The sequence below is a fragment of the Apodemus sylvaticus genome, chromosome 20 (genome assembly GCF_947179515.1).
Source record: "Apodemus sylvaticus chromosome 20, mApoSyl1.1, whole genome shotgun sequence".
Classification (NCBI taxonomy): domain Eukaryota; kingdom Metazoa; phylum Chordata; class Mammalia; order Rodentia; family Muridae; genus Apodemus; species Apodemus sylvaticus.
Window position 1 is genome coordinate 34,785,170 of NC_067491.1, and position 12,025 is coordinate 34,797,194.

At 39.6% G+C, this 12,025-nt stretch overlaps 1 long non-coding RNA gene and 1 other non-coding gene across 2 annotated transcripts in view; both read right to left on the reverse strand.

Annotated features, from left to right (window-relative positions):
* Window positions 1-2,401: 2,401 nt before the first annotated feature.
* The window catches only part of LOC127670770 (uncharacterized), a 59,768-nt gene continuing 50,144 nt past the window's right edge, over window positions 2,402-12,025 (reverse strand). The window contains exons 2-3 of the long non-coding RNA XR_007974607.1: window positions 6,453-6,636; window positions 2,402-4,850 (exon numbers count right to left, since the gene is read on the reverse strand). This is a non-coding gene — a long non-coding RNA (uncharacterized LOC127670770). The remainder of the gene's footprint in view (window positions 4,851-6,452; window positions 6,637-12,025) is intronic.
* On the reverse strand, window positions 6,337-6,443 carry LOC127671369 (U6 spliceosomal RNA). The gene has a single exon (XR_007974730.1). It is a non-coding gene; the product is annotated as a U6 spliceosomal RNA (small nuclear RNA).

A 12,025-nucleotide genomic window follows, 5' to 3' on the forward strand; every position in this document is an offset into this window, starting at 1 on the left:
TGCTCATAACATGCGGTATGAAAGGAGCACAGTTAAGATCAGTAAATCTGATCAAGGTAATTTACCCCAGCTAAAAGCTACTGATACTTTTTCCTGAGAGACACTAAAAAAAAAAATTGTTTCCATTTCCAAATTGAGAAATTATTCTTGTTACTTTACATTTATTTTCTGTCTTTGTCTTTAACTTCAGAGTTCACTTAATTATAATTGGGGAAGTAAATGGATAAATAGTCATTTTTATGTTGGGATTGGTTATTCTAACTTGTTGCTAGGATCAGTTGTAGGATATCAGCTCTGGTAGATGATTCCTTTCTTATCTACAGAACCCCCCCCCAAGTGAAGTATTACACAATAATTCTATGAATTAAATATAGTTAATTTTCTAAAAGATAAGTAAGTGCGTTCTTGTGGGAAAACTCTGATGAATAAGGTTGAAGTCTACCATTGTCCAGATCCTAGTGGAGGGCTCCCTTCACTGGCAGGCTTCTCCTTCTCTGACCTTGTCTTGGGGTTTCAACCCCCCCCACACCTCTACCTGCAGAATGTCACATAACCTTGCTTAAAATTACATGTTCAATTTCTTCTCTCTTGATAAGAATCCAGTCAGCTAGATTCCTGAAATGCTTCTCCTACTAATGAGGCATTTCAGTACCCTAAGCCTTCAGACAATGGGCTTTGCCCATCCTGAATGTTTCTCCCTCCACCCCCTGAAATTATATAAGCCTCAAATCATCCCAAGTAAAGTTGATGTACCACCTTGAAACTGGTGATATACATTCACAGGGCTCCCAACCCCTCCCCCCCCCCCCCCCCCCCCCCGTCTGTAGTCTTTGCTCCCTTTACTGGACAGATATTCACCAATAACCCACAAGGGCAGAGAAAGTCACACATCCTAATACACAGATATAATTTCATGGCTTTAAAGTAGAAGAGAGAATGGTGTAGAAAGATAAGGAGGAGGAAAGGAAGAAAGAGGAGAGGAAGAACAGGAGAAAGGAAGAAAGAGGTATATCTGACATTTTCTACTTTGTGGGTTCTTCTTTCTTTCACCCTTCTCCACTCTTTAGAATATGGGAAGAGGAAAAAGAATGAAATTTTCCTCTGAGATCTAAGTAGGGGATATCCCAGCTGAAGCATCTGTAATACATTTTTTTTTTTTTGCAGGCGTCTTGTAAAGAAATATTGATTCCTCCTTTTTCTGCTGTTTCCTCAATGCATTTAAATCAAATTTCTCATTCTGCTTAGTTTCACATCTGGGTACCACTTGTAGCTGGGCTTTGGCTACTCTGTAGATTTTTCTTCCTCTTCCCTTACCCACCTCTTTCCTTCCACTCTTTCAACCCCTAACACTAGATAGGAGAGAAAAAATATAGAGGGTAAAGGGAGCAAGGTTATCATTAGACTGCTTCCTGCTATGAGTTTCTTGGGGGTATGTTTTATCTTTACTGTCACATCATCTAATTTATTCTTCTTGTTGTTTCTTCTTTGTAAATGACTACTTAACAAACTGTGACCAACAGCAACCAACAACCAACCAAACAACAACCCACTACCTCTCAGGATCCTAGCATTTATATATCCTTGGGAGTCCCCTGAATTCCAAATGTCATACAATCATAGACATTATCTGCAGCTGACAAAACCATTCCTCTGATAGAGAACAAGGCAAATCATAGTCAACTACTGTGAACAATCTGAAGCATTCCCATATTTTCCACCTGGGATTGAAATGAAAACATAAAGATGCATGATCTCAGCTACTTCTCTAGCACTATGCCTGCCTGCCTGCTTCCATGCCCCCCCCACCATGATAGCCATATAATCTAACGTTCTAGAACTATAAGCCCCAAATAAATGTTTTCTTTTATAAAATGTTTGATCATGGTACCATCTCACAGCAATTCAAAGGTAAGACAAAGGTCATCATTTCCTGAGGGGCTCGTCCACGTCAAAATGGCCTGAACATCAATCAGCCATGGATTTGCTGCCTAAGCTTGGAAATCCACAAGTTAAGAAAAAAAGGGAGAGATCAAAGCAATCTAATACATGAGTCAGAGAATTTTGCTTTTCTCCATCACTAATGGATTAAATTCTTCCAGGAAAAACATTTTTGCCATGAGTTATTTTCAAAATTAAGTGCTCAAATAATTTGATATGACAGCGTTGCCTCAAAAGACATAATAGGGATACACAATTCAAATCTAGTCAAAAGCTGACTGGGTAAATTAATGATAGCTTAATGAAATAAAAATCAGGATGTTGACCTTGGGAAGAGGCGAAAGATGTGTGATAATGAAGAGTAGACCAAGTCTCATCAATGAAAAGCTTTTTAATATCCTTGAATAAACATATATGAATACATCTTGTCATAGAAACAGATGCTAGAAAAAAACATGAAACTGATTCTCTCAGAGAGAGAAATAAAAAGATGTGTCTATCTTACAATCATATCTAAACATTTACCACATATATAACAACATACAGCCTTCAGCTGGACATCTATATCATTCACTCCAAGACGCAGTGAATATTACAACAGAATGGGCAGAAAGAATGTAAGAATTATAAGGAGGATAGAGTGTTATAGCCGACTGACTTCTAAGTATATCATGCCCGTTACTAGAGTGTTATAGCCGACTGACTTCTAAGTATATCATGCCCGTTACACATTTGAACTCTTGGCAGCTGGGTTTATTGAGATTGGATCCATCAGAACAGAGGGGAAAAGAATTTCATAAAGTCTAATCTGTCTGTAAGAATGTATAGACAGCCAATGGGTTCTTGTGGAAAGAGACATTTTCTTTAGTGGTATAGCCATTGAAAAGATACTCATGTTCCTATAATTAATCCAAGTTGAACTCAGTGGGATATGAAAAGATAAAAGTGATGAGAGGAACAAGGGAAGGAGGAAAGGAAGGAAGAGAAAGAGAGAGGCAATCAAAGAGGAAATAGTTGGAAAGAAAAAAGAGATTAACAGGGCTTAGACAAGATAAGAGAGGGTAAGTAAAAACAGTTAATACATTACTAACATCTATGATAATATTGAAATAATCCCATTATATTTAATTGATATGTGTGAGTAAAAAACTAGTTAACAAAAAATTGTGAAGATATGTAACAAACCTTCACAAAGAAACTCATAGTCACTGGATGTGGTGGCATAGACTGCTCAGGCAAGATACTGATGTAGGAGTATTGTGAATTCAAGGCTTGCCTTGAATGTTTATTGAGTTCAGTGCCACCCTTGACAACATAATGAGATTCGGTTTCAAAATAACAAGTACAAGAAAGGGCTGGAGAGATAAATAGGAGGCACAGCACTTGCCTAGGATGCACAATGCCTTGATAGTTTAATAGGAACTCAGAATACAAAGAACTGAACATATCTAATAGCAGGATAGCCTAACAGACAGTAGCAAAGGAATAAACAAGGTGGTATGAAAAATAATTATTATCAAGCCATAATTTTCGATTGAAACAATAAGTTCACTCTAAGTGTGTGATATAGCAGGTTAAAGGATTTCAAAGTACTTCCTGAATATACTAGAAAAGACTTTCTTGTGATGACACTTGAGCCTAATGAGGGATGGTGAGAGGTGAGCAGGATATGATGGCTCATGAAAAAAAGATGGGCATGACGGATCAAACAGTGGAAACAAATTTGTCAACAAGCCTACCAAGAACATGAAAGGCTATGTATTGTTTGGATGTTTAATCTTGGTTCTCATCTTGACTGGAATCAACCAAAAACCAACAACTGGACACACCTGTAAGAGTTTTTTCTTGTCACTATAAAAGCATAACACTTAGTGCCTTAGTCAGGCACTACACAAACATCATGATCAAGAGGCAAGTTGGGGAGGAAAAGGTTTATCTGGCTTACACTTCCACATTGCTGTTCATCACCAAAGGACTGGAACTCAGGCAGGTCAGGAAGCAGGAACTGATGCAGAGTCCATGGAGTGATGTTACTGACTTGTTTCCCGTGGCTTGCTCAGGATCCAAGACCACCAGCCCAGGGATGACGCCACCCACAATGGGTCTTCCCCCTTGATCACTAATTGAGAAAATACATTATGGCTGGATCTCATGGAGGCATTCCCTCTATGGAGGCTCCTTTCTCTGTGATAACTCCAGTGTGTGTCAAGTTATCACCCAAAAATAGCCAGCACATTTAGTGAACCTATTTGGATTCTGGAGACAGCACGTTCCTTACATAGGTGTTCTGGCCCATATATCAAGTGACTGAGAAAGCTACTAGCTTTGACTGGGCCCTGGAACAGGAGAAGTCTCTTCCACATTTCCAGGTTGCTGTGCAACTGCTCTGCCCTCTTGGACAATATAATTCAGCAAATCCAATGGTAGTTGGGTTGTCAACTGGAAATAGATTTGCTGTTCAGAACTTTTGGCAGGTTCTTATAGGTGAATCAGAGAAGAGGTCCTTGGAATTTTGGAACAAGACTCTACCATCTGCCAATAATTATTATCCCTTTGAAAGACAGCTCTTGGCCTACTATTGAGCATTAGTGGAAACTGAACATTGACAATGGACCACTAAGTTATCACCTAATCTCAGCTGTCCTCAGCTGGGTATTAGATGACCTACCAAGCCAAAAAGTAGGAACTTCAGAGCAGCAATTCATTATCAGATGGATGTGGAATATATCTGATTGAGCACAAACAGGCCTTGAGGCATAAGCAGGTTACATGAAGTTGATCAAATGCCTGACAGTTTCTACTCTCATTAAAATGCATTCTCTTCCCAAGTGTGTATCCATTCATGACCTCTTGGAGTGTATTCGATGATTGTTTGACTGAAGAATAGAGAAGGATGTGGTTTACTGATGGTTCTGCACAGAAAGAACATAATTAGAAAATTGATTAGAAAGACAACTAGGGAGGAAGTACATTGTGATTGTTCTATAGTGTTAGATATAATTATGACCTGGGTATTGTTTTAATTATAAAATAAAGCACGACATAAGGAGATATGATTGTCCATTAGACTGACAAAGGGTAGACTTGTAATGGCTGTTAACTTGATGATAACTGGAATCAACTCAAACCCAAGTGGCTGGTCACACCTGTGAGGGAATTTCCTTGATTGGATCGTTTGAGTTGGGAAGACCAACCATAAACCCTAATCCTGTGATGTTGGAAGACTCACCCTAAACCTGTATCATTCAAAGTTAGAAGACTCATTATGAATCTGGGCCACAGATTCTGGTGGCTGCCAGTAGAGAAGGACAGGAAAAGGGGAAGCTTGTTGTCTTCTGTTCATTTTGCCTCACTCTCAGTTGCAAGTTCATTTAGGTTGTGGCTGAGGCATTCCTTCACTGTTATTAGGACCTCCTTCTTTAGGACTCCCATATATACTAAAAACTGGGATCGACATCCAGCCTCAAGAACTGAACAGCTACCAGATCCTTGGCCTTTCTGTTGAGAGACAGCAATCTTCAGACTAGCTGGACCACAGCCTGTACAACAAATAAATCATTTCCTCCCCAAGTTGCTTTTGGTTATGGAGTTTTGTCACATTATTGGCAACCCTACCTAAGATGGTTGTCTTAACAAGTGGGGTGATAATGTTACAATGCACAACCAGCTATAGAATTTGAAACTCCATTTGAAGTGGTTAAACTTTTGCACTTATTTTGATAGCCAAGGAGTCAACAGAATTTAAATGAATGAAGGACTCTATTAGTTACTTTTCTGGTTTCCATTACAAAAATACCCTCCTAACAAGGGCAATGTAAAGACAGCTTTACTCTTCGCTTACATTTTTTTGTTCTTTTTTTTTTAATTTTTTTATTCGATATAATTTATTTACATTTCAAATGATTTCCCCTTTTCTAGCCCCCCACTCCCCGAAAGTCCCGTAAGCCCCCTTCTCTTCCCCTGTCCTCCCACCCACCCCTTCCCACTTCCCTGTTCTGGTTTTGCCGAATACTGCTTCACTGAGTCTTTCCAGAACCAGGGGCCACTCCTCCTTTCTTCTTGTACCTGAGTTGATGTGTGGATTATGTTTTGGGTATTCCAGTTTTCTAGGTTAATATCCACTTATTAGTGAGTGCATACCATGATTCACCTTTTGAGTCTGGGTTACCTCACTTAGTATGATGTTCTCTAGCTCCATCCATTTGCCTAAGAATTTCATGAATTCATTGTTTCTAATGGCTGAATAGTACTCCATTGTGTAGATATACCACATTTTTTGCATCCACTCTTCTGTTGAGGGATACCTGGGTTCTTTCCAACATCTGGCAATTATAAATAGGGCTGCTATGAACATAGTAGAGCATGTATCCTTATTACATGGTGGGGAATCCTCTGGGTAAAAATATGGAACGCTTCACTAATTTGCGTGTCATCCTTGCACAGGGGCCATGCTAATCTTCTCTGTATCATTCCAATTTTAGTATATGTGCTGCCGAAGCGAGCACTTCGCTCACATTTTGAAGGTACACTCCATCATGGCAGGGAAGGAATGGCAGCGAGAGCTTGAGGAGGCTGACGGTCATATTGCAAAGCAGTCAGGAAACAGAGGAAATGGGTGCTGATTTTCAGCGTGCTTTCTCTCCATCCCAGAGGATGATGCTCTCCATATTTATGGTGGGTTTCCTGCCTCAAACTAATCTGTAAAAAAAAGAAAAAAGTTAAGTGTCCGGCATCTTGTCTCCTAGGTGATTCTAGGTCCTATCAAGTAGGTGATAATCAAGAAGCACATTCTCCCTCCCTCCCTCCCTCCATGCATCTTACTTCTTTTTCTGAGCCTATGTGGCACATATAAAGTGACCTGGACTCAAAACACTGTCGGAAGAAAGTCCAGGAAAGACAGAATTGCTGGGGGTTAAAGGAATAATAACACCAACAACCTAGGAAAAAGGGAATGGTTGTAGAAACAAGGAATGGAAGACACACTTCCAAAGCATTTATTAGAATTCAGTTAGTAAACAAGTTATTTTGCATAGGGTAGGATGCCACGAAGAGAGCCGTGAAGACAGAAAGGCTTCAAGCCTGAGTCTGATGTGACATCACTGACTTTGACAATTCAGGAGAAATGCACCTTTGGGAGTTAAAAAAAAAATGAACTTTGAGAACATCAGTTCCTGGTAACTTCAGAGCTATTTGAAAAAAGAAAAGAGATCAATTCAAATGATGGGTCTCCCAGTGTAGAATTAGTTATTAATTAATCCTGCAGCAGGTTTGCAACCTGCTTCAATGGTCTATGTTCCCTTAAGATTTACAAGTAGCTACATATCAGCACTCCATATACTGCATGGAGAAGGTGCTTTTTGCTCCTATAAAGAACATACTGAGTCTAGAGGTGGATAATAATAAATTTAAAATTTCTCTAAGGCACTCTTTCTCTGATAAGAAGATGTATTATTACTTGCTAGACTGAGGGTGAGGTAGGCTAATGTTAAGAAAAGTGAGTAAGAAGTGGAGAGACCAATTGAATATCATCACAATAAGAAGGAAAATTTATCAAGTACCGTCATGGAGTCAAAGTCAAGATGGGGTTAAAATTCAACCTATAAAGTTCTCTGTATCCTAAAAACAAAAACAAAGAAACAACAACAGAGAAAAGCAGATAGAAAGATGACTGTGGAAAGAGAAATTCAGTCCCTAGACTGAAAACCAGAGTTTATAAAATTTGGCACAAATAAATAATATATTAGTATATATGGGACATAGGAATGTGTTGAATTTGGTCAAACACTTCAATATGAAAAATAGCTGAGGTATAAACAGATTAAATAAATGTTGACAGCCATTATAATATCACTAATAAGAGGCAGAAAACTATGATACCCGGTCACCTTGTACTATTTCAGTCACACACAAAAATGAAAATAACATTACAGCTTAAAGACACAAGTAGCTAATGGGCTAATTTATCCTTTATTGTCAAAACTCTTCTGGTCCTTGTAACTGTAGTAAAATCCTTACAGGACTGCTTTGTTTTAAATTATTCTCTAAATAAAAACACATTTATGCTTTGAGTTTTGTTTATAGATAGCAAGAACGTTGATTTATTGCTCTTGGTCCTTGAGCTGTATCCTGAGTGTCAGATAACATGGGGCATGGAGACTGCTCTTTGCCCTCTTTGTTGACCTGGTTCCAGTGAATATTAAGTGCAGATGGAGAATCTGTAATGAATAGAGGAACACACAGGCAGCTGCTTTGTTCCTTTGCCCCTTGACTTTTTAAGCTGAGAAAAAGGGCCAGAAGATACATAGCAGAGCACAAATGTGCTGATTAATATACTCCCAGGCTTGCTGTTGACGACTTGGAATCTCAGCTGAATCACAGAAATGAATTGCTTGTGATGCTAAGACAAAATATTCATGTTCATATTCATATCTATGGATGCCATTGTTTTATAAAAATATACTAGTTTTGCTTTTGAAGAGAATTAGATTCTATCAACAGACTTTTTAAGTATCTATCTATCTATCTATCTATCTATCTATCTATCTATCTATCTATCTATCTCTACATCTCTATCCCTCTATCTATCTACATATGTACCATGTACCTACCTACTCATTATATATATATTCCTTCTGTCTACACTCTGGGAAATGATTAGATATGCATGCAGATCTCCCACTGTGGTAAGAAGAAAAAAATGGCAGAGTTACTTTGCTTGGTAATGGCTGTTATATTCAGTGGGAGGGATGTTTGCCTTTCTGTTTATTCTGACTGCAGAGGTTGGTTACTCTTGTGGAAACAGTTCAGGTTTAATACCTTCGTTCTGGAATAAGCATCACTAAGTTTGGAAGGGGGTAGCTTGAAACAAGTATAAGTTGCCAAAGAAAGGTTAATAATGTTCAGCACATGGAGTCAAGAAAAATAAAAGTAAATGAAGTCATTGCTACATATTGCTAAGCTGCTAATGTAACTTTAGTTTAATAGAATACTCAGGGACTAGACGAGAGTTCCTGTCAGATACTGTAAGAGCATAGAAAACAAAGACAAAACTAAATGAGGTCAATTCCTATAAGGTATTCAGGGGAACCTGAAGGATAATTCCTAAGAATAAACATTTGGAAGAAAACTGAATAGAAGGAGAAATGTGTCATCAAAATGGTTCATGATTCAGCTGTTAAGATGATGCTGGATAGTTATGTGTCTATATTTTCAAACATATAGATATGTTCATGGTACAGAATTCTGCGGCAAAAGCATCTTACAAAGTGGTATTGTAATATTAAGTAGTTTAATCATTTAGAAAGAAGGAAGAATATTCCTTAAAATTTTGGAAAGACATGCATCAAAACGCTAGTTTTCAGTAATGGGATTAGTGATCAAATTTTTGAAAATTAGTTGTTAACACCCATTTTTACAGACATAGTTTATCTTAGTAATGAGTCTCTTCATAATCACTGGTCTCTTCTTAATCACTGCTAATTGCTAATCAGAGGAGAGAAACCCATAGGAAATTCCCCCTTTAAATGCTTTATTGAAAACAAGTTCTTTTCAATGACCTATTCTTTTCTTTAAACCTGTCTCAGTCAGGGTTTCTATTCCTGCACAAACATCATGACCAAGAAGCAAGTTGGGGAGGAAAGGGTTTATTCAGCTTACACTTCTATAATGCTGCTCATCGCCAAAGGAAGTCAGGACTGGAACTCAAGCAGGTCATGAAGCAGGAGTTGATACAGAGCCATGAAGGTATTTTACTTACTGGCTTGCTTCCCCTGGCTTGCTCGTTTGCTCTCTTATAGAACTCAAGACTACCAGCCCAGAGATAGTGCCACCCACAAGGGGCTCTCCCCCTTTGATCACTAATTGAGAAAATGCCCCATAGCTGGATCTCATGGAGGCATTTGCTCACCTAAAGTTCCTTTCTCTGTGATAACTCCAACTTGACAATTGACCCCTTGTCAACTTGACACACAAACACATCACTATTAAGCCTCAACCCTTAACTTTCTTATTTATCCCAAAGATCTAAATAACTTTAAAAGTCCCACAATCTTTTCAAGTTCTTAAAATTTCAATCCCTTAAAAGTCTCTTAACTGTGGGCTTTCCCTTCAAGAGGGAAAAATATAAGGGCATAGTCACAATCAAAAGCAAATCAAACTCCAACTGTCCAATGTCTGAGATCAACTCACGATCTTCTGGATTCCTACAAGGGTTTGGGTCACTTCTCCAGCTCTGTGGAGAAGCACACACTGTGTCTTCTAGGCTCCAGCTGCCTGTATTCCATTCCTACTGCTGTTCTTGGTGGTCATCTCATGATACTGGCATCTGCAAAACTGTACTGTCTTCTGTTGCAACTAGACTTCAACAATAGCCTCTCACAGTGCCAAGCCTCTACACCTTTGCATGACCCCGTCAGTCCTGGGCCATCAATTACAAATGAGGCTGCCCTTTTGCCAATGGCCTTCCATGGCCTCTCACAGTGCTCATAGCTTCAGCTGGTCTTCATGGCCCCTTCATGCCTTCAAAACCAGTACCACCTGGGTGACTCTTACACAGTACCAAGTCCAGCTGCAGTGCAAGGTAAAATCTTGACTATCTCTGGAACACCGCTCTCAAAAAGCACTTCTTAGAAGATTTCACCTTAGTAATGAGTCTCTTCATAATCACTGGTCTCTTCTTAATCACTGCTAATTTCTTATCTCCAGATAACCAGCATCAATAGTCCCAATAACACAAAGGTTTGCTTTAGCAGTTCTGGTGTCTTATTAATCACAGTTGATTCTTCAGCCCCAGTTAACCAAAACCACAGAAAATTCACAATTAATACATGGCCCTGATAAGAGTCTTTAATCTTCTCTCTGAAATTTCACAAGCCAGGCCTCTACTATTTACACTGTTCTCAAAATTATCTTCCAAGCTCCTACACAACACCCCACAGAGCTAGATCCACATCAAATGGATCTTCTAGCCCAAAAGTCCAAAGTCCTTCCATGGTCCTCCCCAAAACATGGTCAGGTTGTCACAGGAATACACATTTTCACATTGCTATTCATCAGCAAAGGAAGTCAGGTCTGGAACTCAAGCAGGTCAGGAAGCAAGAGTTAATATAGATGCCATGGAGGGATGATACTTACTGGTTTGCTTCCCCTGGCTACTCAGTTTGCTTTCTTATATAACCAAAAACTACCAGCCCAGAGATGATACTACCCACAAGGGACCATTCCATTTCCCTCCACCCCCCTTGATCACTAATTGAGAAAATGTCCCACAGCTGGATCTCATGGACAACTTCTCAGACTGAAGCTCCTATCTCTGTGATAATTCCAGCTTGTGTGGAGTTAACACAAAACCAGCCAATACAAACCCTGTTTTTATATTATTTTTAAGATTTTATTTATATGTGCCTTTGGCCTGTATATATGTTGTGTGTGACCCATGCATGTATAGTGACTTCAGAGGTCATGAGAGGGCATTGGATGCCTTTGAATTGGATTTATGGATGATTATGAGACATTCTGCAGATGCTTGGATTTGAACTCCAGTCTTCTGCAAGAATAGTAAAACACAGCCCTCTAGCTTCTGTCTCCATTTTGAGTTCATACTCTAGCACAGCGTGCCATACCCAAGTGGTGCAGGGAGGCAGCTTAACCACCCAGGAGTGCAGAGAGGCCTGCTTGCACAGTTAGAACTACCCCCACCACTCAGAGGATTATCCCCAGAACCCTCTGGCAGAAGCCCTCCAGTTTCTGTCTCTGGCTCAGGCTGATTCTCTGCCACAGCACACCATATCCAAGTAACACACAGAGGTAGCTAACCACACAGGAGTACAGAGGCCAGACAGGACAGGTAGGACCACTACTGCTGCTCAGACGAAACGGCCAGAAACCCTGAGGACACAAGAGCCTAGGAGCAGCCTGAGTCAGGAGTTTTCTGATTTCCACAAGCACAAGAGTTGATCAGGGCCACAGAGCTACATACCCAAATACAACCACAAGAGAGTGGGTCTCAAAGGAGTAGCACATACCAGAGTACACAGAGAGAATGGGTCTCCCAGGAGCACAGATACAGTGGCTTGCATGACAGATAAGC